The sequence below is a fragment of the Odontesthes bonariensis genome, chromosome 5, assembly GCF_027942865.1.
Source record: "Odontesthes bonariensis isolate fOdoBon6 chromosome 5, fOdoBon6.hap1, whole genome shotgun sequence".
NCBI classification, from domain to species: domain Eukaryota; kingdom Metazoa; phylum Chordata; class Actinopteri; order Atheriniformes; family Atherinopsidae; genus Odontesthes; species Odontesthes bonariensis.
In genome coordinates this window covers 32,571,692-32,580,561 of record NC_134510.1, presented here as the reverse complement: position 1 = coordinate 32,580,561, position 8,870 = coordinate 32,571,692, and positions in this window count along the sequence as shown.

Genomic DNA, 8,870 nt, shown 5'->3' with positions numbered 1-8,870 from the left:
TTGGTGAAGATTTTCATAATTATCGAGAGGCGTCTTGTAATTATCTGGCTCTACCAAAAGCTCCAGAAATGCTGTGAATGCTGCTGAGACTTTAACTGCACATTGTTTTGAAGGTTTATAACCTTCATTTCCATTTCCACAGGATCGACACAGAAAAGTTCAGCCATCTGTCCTGAAATCTCACTTATGTCCACATTCATGAAAGGGTTGGCCATAAATGTCACACAGGGCTCAAGTTTCTCAAAGTCACTGAATCTGTCAGCAAACTCCTGTCCAAGCCTTGATAAGAGGTCCCAATACTTGGACACATTTAAAACGCTGGCTGCACCTGTGTGACTGTCCAGCATCTTTGAGATAGAGGGGAAGTGCTGAAATCTTCTGCTTTTCACTTCCTGAATGTACAATGACAGTTTTGCACTGAACGCCTTGACAGCACTGATCATGTTGTCGCCATCGTAAACTCCTTCTCACTAGCCTAGCAAGCCAGACCTGTACAGCTTTTATTGACGCTGGATAGCAGTGTGGGCGGGATAAACGGTTGTCTGTCAAGTTGCCTCTGCACTCAACGCCACGCAATAGGATGGCGAAACAACCAATCAGAGCGTCGTCCCACCAACAGAGCAAGCTGGTAAATTAAACTTTTACCGTACCCGGTGAGCAAAACTCAGAAAACGTCCTTTTTTTTCAAGAAAAACTTAAGTGCAGTTATCTGTTCGTCTCGCAAAGAAAAATTTATATTTAAATCTTCTAGAGTCGCTACCAAAGCCAACTCGAAAGACTGTTCGCCAGGCACAGCCACTGTTTACCTCTTTCTGGAACTACCGTATACACTGAAACGTAGCACCTCTGTCGTCACTAGGTAGCCCGGCCTCCGACCCCGCACCTCACGATTTGATTGGCCTGATTAAGTTTCGATTTTCAGCCTCGCAAAACGACCACAAGTGACTAGACTGCGCCCGGGAGCAAATTCAATTTGCGGTCGCTGGTCAGTGACCAGTCGCTGGCCGTCTCATCAAGATTTGCCGAGAGACCAATTAAGTTGTCAAATTAATCATTAATGTATGATTCATTGGCCCTTTGGCGAGCTACTTGGAAAGGGGCGGCGAGCTACTGGTAGCTCGCGAGCGACGTGTTGGAGACCCCTGGTCTAAAACATCTCAAACGCCAAAAATGTCTTAGCAGATTGAACAAATTCTACATGTAATCAATGTCACTTTCGTGTAACAATTGTTTACTTCACATTTTTTTCTCAGCAGAACATTCATGTTGCTCTGCATAACATACAGTACATGTTAGCGTAAATGATGGCTGTCCAATACATCCTGCCGCTGATCAGTTATGACTCCAAAAGTCCATCAATTTAAGTTAGTTTACAATTTACTACCATATGGACTCACACACACATATACAAATATATGTAGAAAATAAAGAAAGAGAGAGAGAGAGTGTTAGCTGAAACGTCTATGAAATCTTTGGTTGTTTTGGATGGCATGATCACTGTTAGCTTTTCTCTCCTGTCAGAATTCCTCTCTGCTAACCGCTATCTATTGCAGGTAAGATGCGTGCTTATTAGTGCTTTATTCAGCTAAGCTATGCAAAAACTATAAGCTATGTTAAATACAGTGACATGTGTTGGCAAGATATATAGATTGACTCTGCAAAACCTACAAGCGTTTTTTTAACGTGTGGGATTTGATATTGAGTTGGTGGAATTGTTGGTGTAAATGTACATGTAATTGGTGGGATAGCTCATAGTCTAGTACTAGTGTCAACATAAGTTTTTTGTTTTTAAATACAAGAACTATAAATAACATAGATGTAAATATAATAATATACTGATCACGTATTGCTCGGTTGCGAAGCAAGCTCATCTTCTTATAAATGCAGCACTTGAATACATGCAAAACATTTGAACAGAATCTGTTTGGTTACAGTTCTGTTACAGTTCTCATAGCTAATTTTACAATGTAATATTCCTCCACAATACTGTCACCTTTTTTTCTGGGTGCACAGACAAGGACATGCAACACTCTAGCCTGCATTTAAGACCTAATTTGTCTTGATGACATGTTTTACATGGTAGATACAATTTTCAAGATCTGCCTGTTTCTGAGGAGACACTTTTTAATGTTAGAACAAGTGGCACACAGTGGATATTTTTGATAAACCTAGCTTCCACACTTGTGTCCATCACTGGCATCTGATCTTTGTACCAAGTCTGTGTACAACAGCCTGAATAGAAATGCTTTGGAGAAATGAATGAGGACTTGGTATGAAATCAAATCATTTCAGAACAGTGCCACTTTCAAATGTCCATTTTAAATTGTGTGCATAATTGTAGTCTGCAAAACTGTAAAGTGGTTTAGTAATAGAGTTGAGTATTTATGACACGACACAAAGACTCTTCACCCATGTTTCTTTGATTATTCTCAGCTTCAACCTGAGAAGTGGCTGAATCATTCAGATTAACTAAAAACACCTGTTTGTCCAGAGTCTTGCTTTAATCCCAGGCTAAATTAGGTTTGGATGAAGCCTATCAAATAAGAGAAACATATAATCGTATTGGAACACAGCTCTAAATTAGAAAATAAAACTAATTTAAGGGGAAAGTAAGTGCTTTCAATGCATCAGCTCATATTCTAGCTTTTATCTCTGAGCCTGCAGCAAACCAGTCTCCTTGTGGAAAGTCATGAATCTTTATGTCTGTTTCCGTGCAATACCAAGCTTTAAGACTGGTGCAGGAAATGGGAACACAGCTCCCGTGGCCCTATGGGCTTCAGAAACCGTGGTCTGTCTTTTATCTAACAGTGTAGGAGACAGGCAGACAATGTGACTCATTTTAGAGCTTCGACCCTACGGTCTTATTTAAATGTTAGACATTCAGTTGTTACACCAAGGGAAACAGTCATCCAGTCACAAGCTTCAAGTCCTCAATTCAGTCGTTAACATTATTAAAGTGTCTGAAAAACAAGTAAGAAGGGTTTGAAAGTAAACATTATGTGGTCATTTACACTGAGTCCTGATGAAAAAAAGAAGAAAGTTAAATATTTGAAAATATTTCTAAAAATCCAATATCATTAGATGTTATAATAACTTACTGGACTAATGTACCACAAATAAATAATTATTTTATGTATGTATGCAACACAGATACAGCACTTGAAAATGAACATCTCAAAAAAGAAAAACAACATAAAAACGTATTGAACCAGAAGCCAAACCTGATTTGGGGTCCTTCACCAGCTTGTAACAGCCTCAAAAAAGCCAGGAAAACCAGCACGATGTTGACTATTGGTCTTTTTCCTCTTTGTTGGAAGCTTTTTAGGTGATTATCCTCGACACCTCAGTATATGTGTAGAACTTTGCTTCTGCCATCTTTTCCGGGCCAAAGTCAATATAAAATTAACTGAGGCAAAGTGGAAAACTGTCCTGTTGTCAGAAAAATTTAAATTTCAAATTCTTTTTGGATATCATGGACACCACATTGTCTAGACAACAGAGGAAAGGGAGCGTCTGGCTTCTAATCAGTGTTCAGATCAAAAGCCTACATCTCTGATTGTATGGGGTTGCATTAGTTAGAGCTTATGGAATTGGCATATAGAAAGGCACCATCATGCTGAAAGATATGCTCCTATCCATGAGATATTCTTCAAGGCCTTGCAAATCTCAATAATAAAAAGTTCAACTGTTTATTGCATCTATTACAACAACATGGCTCTGTAGTAGACGAGTCCAGGTGCAGAACTGACCGGCCTGCAGTCCAGACTCTTCACCAACCCAAAACATTTGGTGCACCATGAAATACAAGAGATGACAAAGAAGACCCAGGACTGCTCACCTGCTACAATCCTATATCTGACATGAATGGGACAACATTCCACTCCCAAAGGTCCAGCGACTGGCCTCCTCAGTTCTCAAATGTTTCCAGACTGCTGTTAAAAGAAGACAGGATGCTGCACAGTGCAAAACATGGCCCTGTCACAAGTTTCTGAGACATATTGTTGCCTTTTAATGCAAGATGAGCTAATATTCTTCACCAAATAGTAAAATGTCTTACTTTTGACATTTGAGATGTTTTTTGTGATTGTTTGTGAGTAAAATGATATTTTATAAGATTCACAAATCATTGCATTCTGTTTTAGTTTACATTTGACACATAAATTTGACACAGCATGAATACACATTTGTACATACAAAACAGAGTACCGTATATAAATACAACACACTGAGATCCTTAAAGAATTATGCATACACACATTCTGAAATGGACCTGGTATTACATTTATTATACTGTTACACAATTATATTCCAGTCAGAAGGGCAGCTTTCGTGTGACAGGTTGGTTCTTTCTAGCTCAGCAGATTTCCTTTTAAACTAATCTGAACAGCTGTGCAGCCTGACATTTGACAGAAAAGAAGTGACAAAACAAATTCCACCTTCTTGTTATGAATGATCCCACATAGAGTAAAAAGTCTCTGTTTGAGAAAGCAGTATCAATCCATTACCTCATCATCCAACTAAAACCTCTCGGTGCGCCCCCACCCTTTGACTCAGCATCTTTCACTTTTGCGCACTGCGTCGCTCTTTCCTGTTTGTTCGATCTTATTATTACTATCAGGGAAACTTCTCAAATCACCCGTTGACAGAGCGAGTTCCACTATGTCAGCATCATGGTGTTGGGGTTTCACAGCAGTTTTCTGACCGGGGGTGAACATCACCCACCACCTCTGGAGGAGGGGGGATATCCCACGGGCCGAGACACATGTACCGAAACGAAAGGCTTGTCTTCCACTTGCTACAGTTGAGGTGAGGTTTGTTTATCTGCTATCCAATTTCCCCGATTTGATAAAGTTTCAAATATTATCTCATCTTGCACAGCCCTCCATTTCACACAAACAGCTTTGTTCCAAAGTAAGATACTCACAGTTTAGAAGAAAAAGGACGCCCACGATTTAAAGTTAAAGAGCTTTTGAGTACTTCAAGTCTAAAGGAGAACGCCGTTGACTTTTAGAGCTAATACCCTGCTAATCTAGTCACTCAATTATTATGCAGTAGTTGAGCATATTACCAACGACTGTATTGACAGAAAACATTGGCCAACACGGAAATGTTTCTACAATACATTTATACTGTTGTCTTTTTCATATAAAGGATCTTACAGCAATGATTTATCTTTTTTTAGCTCAACATGTAAAAGCTGTATTGCTAAACGTTTCCTTGTGAGCTATCAAAACTCTTTGTGGTGAAATGTAAGCACAAGTCTGATCATTTATAATTTCCTGAAGCTAAAATTCAATTTTCCCAACAGTGTTCGTTGCCCAGCACATGTGGTGCACAGGTGGGAGGGGAGGTGTAAATGAGTAGGAGATGCATTTAAATTAAACAGTGTCAAGGGACTTGGCATTTTGAAAATCTGTGGTATTCACTGAGCAAAGAAAACGTTTACGTCTCAAATCTTTACAACTAAATCATTGAGAGTGTGTGGCAATAATGGAAAATCGTGGCTTGTCAATTACACAAGAAAATCCCTACATAACTACAGTCCATTTACCTTTACCCATTCACCATAGCTCCGATAACTATTGGAAGAAGTACAAGAACAGGAAACCATAAAGATATTGTAAGAGATTCTTTTAGTTATTTTTTTAGAGAAGGTACTCATCATCTGTACAGTCATTGGTCCAGATGACCTAAGTGCATTGGTTTGAACACATACAGTTAATGTAGCATGTAGCTAATAAGTGGCTGAGGACAACAAAAATCCTATTGGACAAATTTTCATTGGTCGGTTAACTCTAGAGCGGGGGAAGTGTGGATACTTTTCCATGAGCTTATTGTATATACTTTGGTTATTAGATTATAAGCAACAGAACACTTTAATTATCCTCTTTCTCACCCACATTCTCATCTTTATCAGCTGTTGTCTGGTCTTCATTTAATGAATTAGCTGCAGCTTTCCCATACAATCATTACGTAATGCACTGATACAGTTTCCTTCCCTGCGCTTAAATTGGAGAGAAGCAGTGATAGACTGCAATGATTAATGTTTGCTCAAAATGTTGCTACAAATTTCAGTAGGTATTTTTTGAAGAGAAAAATGTATACAAAAAGGAGCTGAAAAAAGCCTCAAAGTCGATAAATCTAGTTGCCATAGTATGAACTCAAAAACGTTTCTCCATGCGTGATCATGTTTTATTTTGAAATGGAAAAGGGGAGGGGCTGATTTGAAGTTTCTTTGGGTGGAGCGCTGAAACGAAGCCAACATTTGTGTAAAAAAATCCTAAATACATGTATTATCAAAGAACAACAAATCGTTAATTAATTGCTTAAAATTGTGACTGCTGGTTAATCAAGAAAAGTTTTAGTCTCGGGCAGCCTGCTTTTTTGTCTGATTTATCTGTTACACAAAAATCATGAAGTTGTTAAACTTGGAAAAATGGAAAAGCCATAACTTCATGGTATTTATCTGGATCAAATTTTTTTTCAATGAAAACTATATATCGGATACATATAAACACACTAACACTACAGCAAAGGTCTGACGGACAGTTGACTCAGGCTCTTCGACAAAGTCTTTTTTAATTAGTTGAATTTTTTGCTTAAGGCAACAAAGTCAGAGGTGGAAGAGTATCTAAGAGATACATATTCAGATCTTGAGCAGTGTAGAGTAGTAGGCCTTCCACCTGACATGCCACCATTAGGAGAGATGGCTCATAAGATGGATGTTAGACCACTTAGGTGGAAAGAGGTTGAGGAGGTAGTCAGGCGTGCAAAGGCTTCGTCGGCCCCAGGGCCAAATGGAGTTCCCTACCGGGTTTATGAAAGTGCACCTGATATCCTAAAGTTTTTGTGGAGGCAATTAAGAATAGTTTGGGTGAAACAATTTATTCCTAGAGCATGGCGTAGGGCAGGAGGCGTTCTTATTCCAAAGGAGAAAGAGTCCTCGGACCTGAGTCAGTTCCGGATGATCTCTCATCTAAATGTAGAGGGGAAGATTTTCTTTAGTGTAGTTGCACAGAGATTAGCTAGTCATTTAGAAAAGAATAGCTTAATAGATACTACTGTGCAGAAAGCAAGAATACCAGGTTTTGCAGGGTGTTAAGAGCACACTAGCATGATTTGGCATCAGATTCAGACAGCCAAGATTGAGAAAAAAGACTTGCATGTTATATTTCTGGATATAGCAAATGCATTTGGTTCAGTGCCACATAGCCTTATTTGGAAAGCGTTTGATTATTTTAGAGTGCCTGTAGTAGTTGTTAACTTAGTAAGAGCATATTTTCAGGATATTAGACTGTGCCTAAGTACAGAAGGTTGGCAGAGGCTAGAAATAGGCATTATGGCAGGGTGTACGATTTCGCCATTAGCATTTACAATGGCGATGGAGATAATTATTAGAGCTTCCAAGTGGGTTGTAGGTGGAGAGAGACGTCAGGATGGCATGCGCCTTACACCAATTAGGGACGACATGGATGATATGACGTTGGTGACTACAATAGTGCCATGTATGAAGAGAATACTTGAGAGACTTGATAAAAATCTAAAGTGGGCTGGTATGAAAATCAAACCTACAAAGTCTAGAAGTATCTCAATAGGTAGAGGGAAATTAAATGATAGAAAGTTTGTAATAAAAAAAAAAGTTTTTTTTTTTAACAGTGACTGCTGAGTTCTTCTCAAATTGATTGATTGATTTTTTTTATTTATTTGTTTATTTATCATTTATTATTATTATTAGTTAGTAGTAGTATTTTTTACTAGAATTGGTATTATCATTGTTGTTTTTAATACAATCAATGTAAATATTTAAAAAAAATGTTGAGCTACTTGACTAATTAGAATTTCCTCCATTGGGGGATGAATAAAGTATTTTTCTATTTTCTATTCTACTTTCTATTCTATTTCTAATAGATGAAAAAAAATTCCAATTCCAATAATTACGGAATAATTTATGTATTGCCAACTCCCCTGAACCTAAAACTCTGGGTAAATGGAGACTCGTTATGTTCGTTATGTTCAGGTACTGAAACTCTAAGGCCTATTTTGTCAGGTTGTAAGGTTAGTCTGTCACAAGGCCGGTATACGTGGCGACATAATCAAGTATTAAGAAGCTTGGATGCAGGTATTGAAGATAAACGAAGGCAGGTAAATTTAGGAGGGTCTAGGGTGAAGAGAGTGGCAATTCAGTTTGTTCAAGAGGGGGAGAAAGTTAATAAGACAATAAGGAGGCAAGGCAGCTTAGAGGATGTTTGTGATTGGGAGATGCAGGTAGATTTAGGAGATAAGCTTGTTTTTCCCCAGGAAATAGCCTCTACAAATCTAAGGCCTGATATAGTCTTGTGATCTAGGAGTAGAATGAGAGTCTATTTCATAGAGCTGACTGTTCCTTTGGAGGAATTAGTACCAGAAGCATATGAAAGGAAAAAGCGGAGTTGGGGGCAGAAGCAGAGCAGCGAGGATGGAAAGTTAGGATCTGTCCAGTGAAAGTAGGATGTAGAGGATGTGTTGCAAAGTCTGTTGTCTCATTGTTGAGGGAGTTGGGTGTAAGTGGACAGAGTGTGAGGAAAATAGTGAAGGATGTGTCAGATGAGGCAGTAAAGTCCAGTCAGTGGATTTGGATTAGAAGAAGCAATAGTAGCTGGGGGCCCAGCAGGGGGAGCACTTAGGGTAAACAGACTCTTGGAAGAAGCAAGGAAGAAATCCAGAATATATTTAAGTGGAGTGTGTGGCCCATGTGAGCCTTTTGAAACCAGGTGGCCATTTTAGGTGAGTTGGCCTGTATGGCCTTGTTTTTGCTGGCATTTTTAGTGATTGTAGGACTGTTTAGGTGAGTTTGTCTGCTGAATCTGCGAGTGTGTCTATCAGAACTCTGG